Source organism: Electrophorus electricus, chromosome 2 (genome assembly GCF_041902795.1).
Source record: "Electrophorus electricus isolate QZ-2024a chromosome 2, ASM4190279v1, whole genome shotgun sequence".
NCBI classification, from domain to species: Eukaryota; Metazoa; Chordata; class Actinopteri; order Gymnotiformes; family Gymnotidae; genus Electrophorus; species Electrophorus electricus.
Window position 1 is genome coordinate 39364382 of NC_137498.1, and position 12422 is coordinate 39376803.

At 41.7% G+C, this 12422-nt stretch overlaps 1 long non-coding RNA gene across 1 annotated transcript; it reads left to right on the forward strand.

The window, feature by feature from the left end:
- The first annotated feature begins 22 nt into the window (after positions 1–22).
- LOC113577467 (uncharacterized) lies at positions 23–4244 on the forward strand. Its single transcript, XR_003410632.3, has 3 exons — positions 23–109; positions 708–842; positions 937–4244. It is a non-coding gene; the product is annotated as an uncharacterized LOC113577467 (long non-coding RNA).
- The last annotated feature ends 8178 nt before the right edge of the window (positions 4245–12422 follow it).

Genomic DNA, 12422 nt, shown 5'->3' on the forward strand with positions numbered 1-12422 from the left:
ACCATAGTATCCTCCGCATCGATTTGTGCATAGAGGCAGTAGCAACCTCTTCGAGCTCACGCTTCGACACTTCTCGATACCAGCTAAGTGTAAAATTGTCATATTGCATGTAAGATTATTATTATTGTTGTGGCAAATGAACTGCCGCATGGTGTAGATAAAAAATTTAACGTTATAATGCCGGCAGGTTTATTAGGCTGCAGATGTCCAACTGTAATACATTCTGACTTGATTATACGAATAGGATCTAGCGAGAAGACTAGATTCTGCTAGATAACACTAAGGCTTTCTTCACTGATCCCAGTGTTTATTTTTGGTTTGAATCGTACCTTTATTTCTATATGCTCTCACCTTTAGTCTTGACAGAGAATAACACCCTCCTGTGTGCCCAACTCACAGTAGATCCAGACACTATGGCTATGGTGTCTTAGCATGTACTTTCCCCATGTTATCCCGTTCTCTCCCTTAGATCTTGTAAAGCATGGTGCAATCCTAAATTTATTCTAATGCAAAATAGAGACTAGTAGTTGACTTTAATGTTAAAATAAAGAGAGGTATTTTTATTTATTTATTTATTACATTTAAAGACATAACTACAAGGTTGAATGCACTTATTCCTTTAATATGCCAGTTTAATCAGATCAGTTTAAAGATCTAATTACTGGAAAATATAAATATATAACAGATGCATATCATTTGATTCCAAGTCAGTGATGCTGAGATCAAAATAAAGGGGCTGCCAAAGGGTGAAGTCATCAGGAGGCATGGAGCTGGAGCCCACAATAACGAGAACATCCCCATGATTGGGGGAAATAACTGTTTGGGCTTGTTTTCAGAGCAAGGTTTGTTTCCATTGTCCTCTGTTGACTTTGCCAGTTTAGCAAAACAGGAGACGATTAAAATAAATGAGCCTAGATTGATCCTGATCCACGGCAGGGGAAGACTGATGGGAAGGCGAGCGAGAGGGATGATTACGACTGTCCTTGCCCGATGACAAATGGCACTGCAGTGTGCTCGAAAGCAACCGTTTTTTATCTCCTGGCATCAAAACACTTTTGGGATATCATCACAGCCATCAACGTCACCATTGCTGTCACCACCCTTTCATTGCCTGTGTTTCCTGCTGTACATGATGCTGATTATGCTCAAATATGAAATGAGTGCTGCTTCCTATTCCTAGTCCACATGGCAAACACGGTGTTGGACAAATGTTTTGTTTGAATGTTTTACTGTTATTTTTATTGTCTCTTACATAGTGATTATTCTTATATTAGTACATTGTGTTTTGATTTAGTTTAGACCACTTTTCAGCATTTTTGTTATTTTGTTGTAAGGAATGTATTACAGCATATTTTACAAGCTGATTTTCATTTAATACCGATTTTATGCATAGAGTTACCTCTGTATCTGCTTTTAAAATTGTTCCTACCTCTCCACAGTGAATGATTTGCTTCACTAACACTATTAATAGATTGTGGTTTTGGCTCTTCTGTCTTACTAGGAAAACAAAATCATCATCTTATAGCCGGGGCCAGTGCCATTCCAGCCCTGTTGAGCTCTCAGCTGGGCCACATTTCTGCTCTGTTGCAGTTCCTGACACACCTGACCCAGATAATCCACATTCAAGATTGGGAACCTTTGTTACCTTGTACATCAACATATAAGACTGTGCAAAGCATCTTTTCCTTAAGGCCAAGGTGCTTGTGTATGCTCTCCTATGCCTTGATTTAAAGAGAAGGCAAGGAGCCAGGGTGCTCCGGGCCTTGCTCCTGCAGTAATGCACAGAGATCTTGAAAAACTGTCCTCCAACCAATATCTGTCAGCTCGATGAGCCAGTAGACAGAACCAATTACATTAAGAACAAGAATAACACACGGTTTAGGAAATAAAAACATTACTATAAAACGCACTGTAGGAAGGAAGCTTTAAAAAGCTCATTTGAGGAGGAATAATTGCACAGGGTGTTATTTATGAATCCTGGAGTGTCATGTAATGGAATGCTTCCATTGATCTACTGCCCTCCACCCACCCACCTACACCACCACTTTAATATTTTGCATTTAAATTGAAATATTTATCCATTTATATGGCGTAAATCATACACCACCATGTTGGGCATCGTTTATCTTTGCTGAGGTTCCTACTGCTTTCCTCCATGCTTTTTTACTAAACTGCAATGTTGAAATTGAGTAAATTTGATAACAAACATAGCATCTCAGTGTGTGAAGATGTTATCTTTATGCCTGTGCAGGGCCACGCTAAATTAATTGCCATTTTAGATATGATTATTTTCATTTCAGGACAGTATAACTCTAAACCATTCAGACCCTCAGTAGTGTCTTTGCAAACAGTTAAACATTCATAGATGGAATTTGGACATAGTCAGTTTAGAAGTTGGAGAACTGATAGAAGCATATGTAGACAATCAGTAATGACACCCAGTATAGGATAGTATAGATTGCTAGTTCATATACTGCTACATTTACAAAAGTGCCAGAATGAATCATGAAAGCCCCTGAAAAAATTCTGTATTATTTTTATAGCAAGGAATGGAATGCCATTTTCTTCTCAAAGATACAAATACATGCAAAAGTACCTAAAAGTCTATAAATGCTCATGTTTCTATTTTAGGAAGGCCACATATACCGAATACTGAACAATAACTAGGACTTAGGAGACTATGGTGGTCTTCTGAAGGTTAATAGAGCAGGTCTCATGATCATGTTGTGTAACTCCCTGGGCTGTGGAGATGAAAGCAATGCTCCAGCTCCATAGAACATGTTGTAGTCCAAGGCCTCTAGCAAGTTCTCTTCCCCACATGCGCTCATTCCACTGCCTGGCATTTCCACATGAGGAGATAGTCAGCTTTAATCATTTACCTGTCCTGCCTATGTCATTCTTTAAATTAGACACACTGTGTTGCCACTTTGAAGTCCAATTTATGTTTCATTTTTGTATGTCTCCTCATTGACCATTTACTTAAAAAATGCAATATGCAAAAAATGGATGTCCTCCCAATGAGATTCTGATTGGGTTTGAGGATATGTATTTGAAGTGGCTGAAAATATGGGTTTCCTGACCTGTGGATGATATAGACAGCATGCTGAAATTCACAAACAAGCAGGAACAGTCATACCATTATCACTTAACACTGCAGCAGTGTATCCATGGTTCCACAGCCAAAACCCGGATGTGAAGCCATGTGGAAAACCGTTCCACCTGGCTCAGTGTACCACTGGCCTCCCTTCCAGCTAGCCTTTCAATCCTGCTACTTTGTATGCTTTGATGTTTCAATCATGTTCAACCAACATAGCCAGTCAGAGGAGGAAAAAAATGCAGAGCATATGTCTGACAACTTCCAATTTCTTTTTTAAAAACATGGGGCTATTTATAAAACTTCTGGCTGCTCTCCTTGGTGTAGGAGACAGAGCTTCCATTTCTCTGATGGATCGGCTGTCATATTTCGACAGTGCAGTGCTTCTTTTAGTTTATAGACGTCTCCGTGCTCCTGACGCCAGAGTGCGGGTCGTCGTTTTTCTCTCTTATCGTCCGGCTGCTACTCCCTGCTCCCAGACATAAACCCCAACAGTCAGCTAGAGAGGAATAGCACTGCGTTGCAGCTCACCTTTTTAACTTTTCCCATTTAACTTAGCTCTGTAAGGTTACAATGTGCGCACGTATGTGTGTGTGTGTGTGTGTGTGTGTGTGTGTGTGTGTGTGTGTGTGTGTGTGTGTGTGTGTGTAATGTAGAGTGCTTGTCACTGTCTGCCCCACATAAGAATTAGAATGTCCTTTAGGTTGGACTAAGCCATGTGTTGATTCTACATGTCCATCATCTGTGGGTATGTGTTAAATTTTTATCTGTGTACATGTAGGTTTTTTTAAGGAGTGTGTATGTGTGTGTGTGTGTGTGTGTGTGTGGTGTGTGTGTATGTGTGTCTATAAGACGGTGTGAGACCTAGTGGACATTGTCTTCCTGGTAAATCTGGTCCCTCCAGCAGTCCTGAATGTGAGTGCAGGCTTATCAGCTCCGTCCAGAGTCTCCCAGACTCCCAGCCACCTCCATTGCCGGAGAGCAAAATAAATTGCACCCATGCAGTTAATAAGAATAAGAAATACAGGGCGGGGAGAGAGAGAGAGTGTGTGTGTGTGTGTGTGTGTGTGTGTGTGTGTGTGTGTGTGTGTGTGTGTGTGTGTGTGTGTGTGTGTGTGTGTGTGTGTGTGTGTGTGTGTGTGTGAGTGAATGAGAGGGAATAAAAGGGAGGGTGAGAGGGAATAAAACTCCACACTGAAACATCTAAGAAAAACTTTGTTGTTAACAAGCAACGTCTCGAGTCCAGGAGACAAAACACCTCCCTGTGGCTTCCTGTTTTCTTGTCATGATGAAGAACGTGAGGTCTTTTCTGCAAAGCTCTACACCATGGACCCCACCCCCATCCGCCACCTACCAAAGCAAACATTTATTTCTGTCACATTACGCTGGAAGTGTCATGGGCGCATATTGAATTCCCTATGCCAGCGTGACTGTGTCTGTGGCAGGTAATTACATATTGAATGTTCCTTTTGTTCAATCGCTTCCTGGAGGGGGAAATCCATCTCTTGCACGGTGAGACTTTGTCAAAGAATTTGGTGTTTTCTTTAGCCTCGGATGTAACAAATTACATCAATATCATCATAGCTGCAACCACATGGAGTAGAAGAGTTATGGAAAATTAGAAGTACTGTGGACCCTTTCACAGGCAATTTGCATGACACTATTACATTCAACTGTACTTCATTCACTGTTCATTGTTGGTGACGTACAGTAAAGCATGTCCAAATAAAATAAAATATAGTGCATTAGAATGAAATCTTTCATATACATTTATATATATGAAACCATTCAGTTGTAAAGCAACCCTTGTCTCTTGTCTTTACTGATGTGTCTGTGGGTACTGCTGTAGCAGAGCACTGCTTGTCCCACTACACACTACTCTTTAAATCTGAACCACTGGATTTTAAGTTAATATCACTACCAGCCAGCAAAGACTAAGCATCCCTTCTGAAGTCAAATGAGTGATTGTGCGTGTGTCTGTGAAAGTGGGTGTTATTGTTCTTAGAGGTTGGACTCCCTGCCTGAGTCTGTGGGATTAGGTCCTGCTAATGCTGCCGTTTGGCTGGGGGTAAATGTGATATCCTAACAGACTGCTTTGGCTGGATGTACATGTGACAGCCTAGCAGGCATGAGCTGAATCAGCCTTATACATGGGCTTGTAGACTGCCTCTGCAGTGGGAGGAGCTAAACCTGCTGTGTGCCTGTCTGTTTATGTGTACTATTACATGCTATTGAACAACTATCTATTCTTTCAGTGTATGTAAACTGTAAAATATGTATTGCCAAATACAACCTTCTTTAACAGATATCATCCATACCATGGACCTGCAGATGATCATTATACAGCTCGGCTGTACAGCTGTTTCTTCCACTCTTCCTCACCATTCCTAAATCTATTCCAACCAGAACATTACTGAGAACCTTCCAAAGCAATTCCATTTTATTCTATTTCACAGGAATGCAATTTACAGACCTCACCGACAAACATTAGCTGACAATAATTCACGACATATGCGGCATGACTTCAACCCAGGTCTCAACTCAACTCAAGTTAAGGTATGATGTAAAATGTTTATATTTATTTCCTCCTGATTATGTCAAGCTGATGGCAGTGATTACCCCCTGTGTGTACACACACACACACACACACACACACACACACACACAAAGGCACACACATGCGCGTGGTGGTGGTGATGGTAAGGGGGGGTGGGGAGGACTTGTACCAAACATCATAAACAATTTACACATCATTAGTTTTGTTTTGATCATATTTGTTTGACAGAGTATGTGGCAGTGTGGCACGCAGACCCGTTATTTTCCACATCGAGAGGAGGCATGCAGGGGAGAGTAGGCTGCATCATTGTGGAGTGATCACTTGTGTGATTAATTGGCAATCAGTGTCTGCTGAAAATGCAGACATGCTCTTCCAGGTTGTGGGATGCTTGCTTCTGGGTGTGACTGAGACTCTTCTGCTAGGTCTGTAGGTTTAGCATTTGAGTTCATAGTTCATAGTGATTTGAAAGTGTAAGCAGGGGAATGCAGAGTGTCTTTAGTTGTGCATTGCTTTCCACTGCTTGGCTTATTAAGATAACTAATTTACATAATTTAAGAATTTAGTGTTTAGAGGACTGCAAACATGCAAGATCAAACCAAATGATATGACAGGAGGCACAGTGAGAGCTGCAGTTTGTAAATTGCCTGCAGATGGCACTGTATATTCCTACATGCCAACAGTGCAGTTTACAATGACAAATATGTCTGTTACAACAGCATGTGTTGAATGTTTTTCAAACATTTAGATCTCTCAGTGCTGTAAATGGATTTATAAAACAACCAAACAGTAATTTAAGAAATTACAGCAGAATTATTAAATAATTTATTCTCTGACATGATAAACAGTGGAAAATGTTAAACAACTCACACAATAGCACCTTAATGTAATGGGGCTGCTTTGTCTAAGACCGCTGGAAGAACCATTTGTAGGTTGCCTCCAGAAATGAAGATACTGATGTTAAACCTTCTTGGCTCATCCATGTTGGCACCACCACTGGCATCTCCTGCTAAGCCATGCCACAATCAGATGGTTGGCAGCGGGCATTAAGCTGTGCATTGTCAAAGGACATAAGCGGGTTTTACTCTCATTGTGTTGTTATGTTCATGCGACGACAGCAGGGCCAACTGTTCACAGGCTCTGGATGTTAGCACTGTCGCCAGCACAAAGCTGTGCTACACCCGATCCATAGTCCAAGCTGGCGGCTGCCACACACACACACACACACGCATGCATACACATGCACGCATACACACACACACACACACACACACACACACACACACACACACACACACAAAAACACACAGCCATGGTGCAGACACATGCAAACCCATACACCTACATATACAACAGTGTGGGTAACTGCAATGTCTCTGTGCTTACAGGAGCATGTTTGTGTGTGTCCACCAGTTGAGAAGTGATGTAAGAGTTCAAACAGTAACGTGGATATTTCAGTTTAGCCTTCAGCACAGATTATGGCTCAGGGATTCTGCAGAGCAACCAGGTAAACACTTCAAGAATTTGAAGGTTAAAGCATGTAACAGTTAAAATATATCATAGCACAGTATACGCTCCAACATGGTAGGGTCTTTGTGTCTCTTGTATGTGGTCACTCTCATAGCTCTGCTAAAGTGATGTGAGATGAAGAATTAAAACCAAACTAAAGCTGCTTTTAGCAGTTTCTCCAGATCAGAGTTGAAACTTCAATGTCCTTGGGGGAGCAGCTCTAAATGCTGGCCAGCACCCACCGTCTGCGTGTAAATTAGCAAAGCAGGAGAGGAAATGACCTCAAGCGCTTAAGATGGCTGCCACCACCCCGGTGCAGAGAGAAACATGCAGAAATGGAAAAAAGAAAAACCCGCAGAGGGCATTTGAGCACTTTCCCGCGATTTATCTCCCCTTTCCTCCTCCATCCCAGCCCCCTCCTTCACCAACTTCTCTCTGAATGCCTGCAGGTGGAGAAGAGATTTCCACTAAGCGCTTGTATTTGAATAATTCCTTCTTCTTAAAAAAAAGTAGCAGGGATATTAAACTAAAATCAGTGGAGATCAGAGAAAAGGGATTGTGGCTGAGTTGTAATCATGGTGACATCCTCTGCCTGCTGCTGCCTCTCTTTTGCCTCTTTGGTGTGTGTGAACTGGATCTCACCTGCCATTACTACAGTGGACTCGCATACTACACATGGTCACACGGCCTTTATCCAGAGAAGCTGTGTGTTGTAACCTCCCAAGAATCCAAGCCATATCTTCAATAAGGAAGTAGTTTTAAAAATGGGTGATGCTTTAAGATTGCTTCATCTGCATGTGACGACAGAGTGTCTTGCAGGGTAATAACACATGAAGTACTTCTTATGTTTGAATAATGAAAAACATAACAATGAATGTACTCTAAAATGATGCGTGAATGGCATAAATTTAAGTTTACTTTCATCAATCTATAACTTTATTAGTGAAATATAATGACATATTTGAGATATATCTGCGTGAGATTATAACAAAATCTACTTAAAAAAAAGATGACCATCCTGATTTGTCTGAGTATGTCACCACACTGCCTGTGGATGTTTTCCCTTGGGATCTTTTACCTCTTTCCCAGACACTTGCTGATCAGAGCAGAATCCAGGCTGCTATTCAACTTCATAAAGAGCTAGATTCATCCACGGAGGCCAGACTGATTTCTCAGCAAACCTCAACTGATACAACCTCACGACCTATGCTGCCCTTGCAAAATGGTTGCCATCGGTATTTGCTGCTGAAGTAAGCCACTTTTGGGGCTGGAGATGAGAGTGGGGGTGGAGCTTCCCCACACTTCATCCAGCACATCCACAACAGAACAGTGGCGGCAGCCATAAATGAAGGCCAGCCGAGCTCCTGAGCTGCCTGGCTTCAGGAAGAATGGAGCTGCAGTGAAAAAGCAGGACATCTCTTTGTGAGAGGGATAATGGCAACACTCATAAGCTCGTCAAAAGAGAAGAAGCCCTCCCGTGACAGCAGCATGTTTGATTTCTTAAATGGCTCTGATTGCATGAGGGAATTATTGTTTGCCATGTTTAAGGGGGAAGTAGGGGGAAAAAATCTAATGAGTATTTTACAATCTCCTGCTCTGCTCCCAATTAATTTGTTTTGATTCTTGTTGTATTCCCCCGGGTGTGTGGCTCATTAGCGATGATTAATCAGGGTGTGCTGGTGTAGGGGGATTTCATTTTGTGAGGCTCCATTTTGAGTTGGTCCATAGTCCAGGGAGTAATTTAAGTGTAACCTAAATGTGGCATAACAGAGTGTCAGTGCCAGTAAGCAAAAATTGACATAAAGTAACTCTCTCTGAATTAGTAAAATGCTGAGATTACATAACATCTTTCACTCTCTATCCTTGCACTGTTTTGCTTTCTCACGCTCTCCCAAACCCCTGTTTTCAGTCTGTCTCTGCTTATCCCTGTCAAAAAAAAAAAAAGAAAATCAGGATGGCAATTGAGGAGGAAGTTATCAGGATGCTGCCATATCTCCCAACCTCTCTCTGCTTACAGCAGATTTGGGCACTCTAATCAGAAAACTCACAAGCCCCCTCCTCTCTGCAATCCGCCTCAGCTCCACAGAGCCCACCTCTCGCCTACCAGGCGTGGCACGCAGAGAGGCGGGCCACCATTGAGCGAGAGGGAGGAGGCAGCGAAGAGAGGCGATTTTGTTTGTTCTTCGGAGCAAACATGTGCATGACTTTCTGATGGGGAGTTAAATCAGGGAGGTTAATTGAAAAACGAGATAAACAGAGCCCCTGAAATGGCAGGGATGAGACTGTTCCTGGCAGCTCTGCCGACCCACCACCATCCAGCACCAAAGCAGCTCCAGACTGCACTAGCCAGATAAAAGCAGCCCAGTTAATTGTCTTGCTGTTTCTTCTGCTTAATTTTAGTTCAATTTAAAAAAGGCAAGACAGTTTCTGGAAGTCATTAGTATGCATACACCTCTATAGAACAGAGCCTAGGCAGCCAATACCTCCATTCCTGCCTCTCCTCTATTTTCCTTATTTCCATATTACATTTCTGTTGCTCCCAAATATCGGCTATATGAACTATTTGATAAGCAAAATGAAAGTTTTAAATATGCTCCATCAGGTTTCATCACTTTTCTTTGTTCTTCGATGGCTACACCTACACACACACACACACACACATACACACACACGCACACACACACACACACACACACACACACACACACACACACACACACACACACACACAATATATATATATATATGTATATACATATTGACCTCTAAAAAAATCCCCGCTCACTATCCTTCTGGGATCTCCTGGAGCTATTCTCCCAGTTTGGCGATTACAGTCCCTAGTGCAATTAATGTTCCTTGTTTATATATATATATATATATATATATATATATATATATATATATATATATATATATATATATATATACATAAGAATAAAGTATAAAAGTGTCAATAAATGTAATGGAGAGTCCGAGTAGACAGGGTGCTGTTGTCGGAGGGACATAGCAAGGCACTGCACTACATAGCTCATTTACTGGTTAATAATCTACACTTCCAGAGCAATGGGGTGTGTCTTCTACTCACTGTGATACAGATACCCAGACGTCCCTCTATTCAATTACAGAAGGCAGAAGTCTATGCATTTCCCCTTGGATGCAGGTCTGGGATGGCAGGCTTGGTATTTTAGTGAGGATTTCAAACTAATTAGGATACATCCATCATATTGTTGGATGAATGCTCTATGGTGGTGGGTAGGGCGAAGAGTTAAATGCCATGACTCTTGTATGAATTCCAATTAGTTCAATCAGTCATGGTTTTCATACTGCTGTCAATAATATGTATACTTGCAGGCTTATCTGTGTTTACCACGCTGTTTGTGATTCTCTTTGTGATACCCAAAGGACCTCTGTGTGGTATATCATAGAGCCTGAAACTGTAAAGTCAGCAGATTGCTGTTGTGCTTATACTGCACAGTGTCACACTATCTGAAAGCCGTCACTACTGAACCAAATATTGCCACTTCACACATTAGAAATCCACTGGGTCAGCTTGTTTTCTGAATTGTTTCACAGTGAAAGCAATAACTCAGTTGTGTGGAGTTACTGATATCATTATGGTATGCAGAAATCATCTCCACACAATCGCACATGAAGGTCACCTGAAAGAGTTTGATTCCTCAGGAAAGAGTAAGCAAGGCCAACACCTGGGCATTTCTGCACCTAGGCATGCTGCACTTCATAGAGTAACAGGACAAAGTTCTTCCTAGCTAATTACACTTGAACTCTAGGCAATAAGTGCATCGATGCCAATAGCTGTGTGGCTTCCTTTGCCATGCCCTGGTTGAACTGAGAGCCGAGCCTCCATTCACCTTCCCTTGCCATTCTCAAAAAAAGGGTTTAAAACTACAGAGATACTTATAGGCAATGAGAAAAAGCTTTAGCCTTTCAAATTACGGCTGCTAAAGAAAGAAAAATAACATCATAATTTGAGATTTTGCAGCCTTACTTTGAAGCCTTGTGCCTCTTGGTTACTGACTGGGGGGAGAAACTTGCATGGGCCTTGCCGGGTGCATCACAGAGAAACGCACATGGTGGAGAGGCACACACTCAACGGAGCAGAGGCCCAGTAGCTGCCTGGCATGAGGCTGCCTTTTTGTGATTAATGCCCAGCACTTGGCCCTCACTTACCACTGGTGGCAGCACTGTGACTGTGGGCAGGTGATGCTGGCGGTAATCGCCTTGAGGGCAGGCCATCCTGGAGCACAGAGGAGCAGAGATCCTGAACCCATGGAAACCCAACAGCCCTGTGACAGGCCATTTCATGCTGAAATATGAGAAAATGATTTCAATGTGCTTCCATAATGAAGGAAAAGGGTAGGGTTCTTCAGTAATAGATTAATGCTCCCATACACAGATCATTGGGAATGCTTGTAAATATTTCTAAAATGTAATTTGTTAGAATACATAAATAATGAAAGTTTTAATAATCTATTAATTTTCATTTAGTTTATATATTTTTATTTATTTCGTTTTATTTTATTTATTGCCCATATGTCCATTGTTATTGCCCAATCTCAGACATGGTGGGTCTTGTTTTAAGCAAAATTCTGCAACCTAGTTATCATGATGCATATACCAATTAAATGTTTAGAAAACAAACATGAAAAACTTTGCTTTAAATCTCCAAACCATCAGAATTTTGCTTCCTAAGAAGACCATACAAGGCTCAGCTCACCTTCATCCATCATTCACTAAAGTGGAGCTGTCCTCATTGCAAACCAGGGTGCAGGGAGACAAGGTAACAGCATTAATATTGCATTGGGGAAACAGAGCAAAAGAAGGAAGAAGAGACTGTTTATTGGAAAATAAACTGAACTAACAGATGTCCTGAAGGACACAGGCGATCCCATAAATGTCTACAGTACACATAGTCATTCACTTATAAGGGCTTAGTAGTGGGCTTGTTTATTTACTCTGTCAAACACAGCTTTGAGAGCTCTCTCCTCAGCCTGGTGGTACACCCTCATGCCTTCTCAGAGAGTGAGAGAGAGAGAGAGAGAGAGAGAGAGAGAGAGAGAGAGAGAGAAAGAGAGAGAGAGAGAGAGAGAGAGAGAGAGAATCAAACACTCTCTGAATTGGGCCCAAATATCCAAGGTTAATTTTGTGAGAAAGCTGCAGTACCCAGATAAGACCATCCCTGCAAATGAGTTCTGCCTGCCTGGATTACAGCTAAATTTATGCAGCTTTCCTTATCCTTTCACAAGC